The following is a 381-nucleotide window of genomic DNA, read 5'->3' on the forward strand; positions in this document are numbered from 1 at the left end:
TAACTAACTTGTACTAACAGTGAGCAATACATTTGTTACAATATTTATTGATCTAGTTAATGTTAGTTAATAAAAATACAGTTAATTGTTTGTTCATGTTAGTTCACAGTGCATTAACTAATGTTAAAAATACAACTTTTGATGGTAATAATGTATTAGTAAATTTTGAAATTAGCATTAACTAAGATTAATAAATGCTGTAAAAGTTTGGTTCATTATTAGTTCATGTTAACAAATGTTGTTAACTAATGTTAACAAATGAGACCTTATTGTAAAGTGTTACCTGTATTTCTTACTACAGTCATTAATCTGTGTTAATGTTAGTTGATAAAAAATACTGTTAATTGTTTGTGCTTCACAGTGTATTAAATGATTTTAACA

This window comes from Siphateles boraxobius, unplaced genomic scaffold (genome assembly GCF_051911475.1).
Source record: "Siphateles boraxobius isolate OS27281-9 unplaced genomic scaffold, OSU_SipBor_1 7, whole genome shotgun sequence".
NCBI lineage: Eukaryota > Metazoa > Chordata > Actinopteri > Cypriniformes > Leuciscidae > Siphateles > Siphateles boraxobius.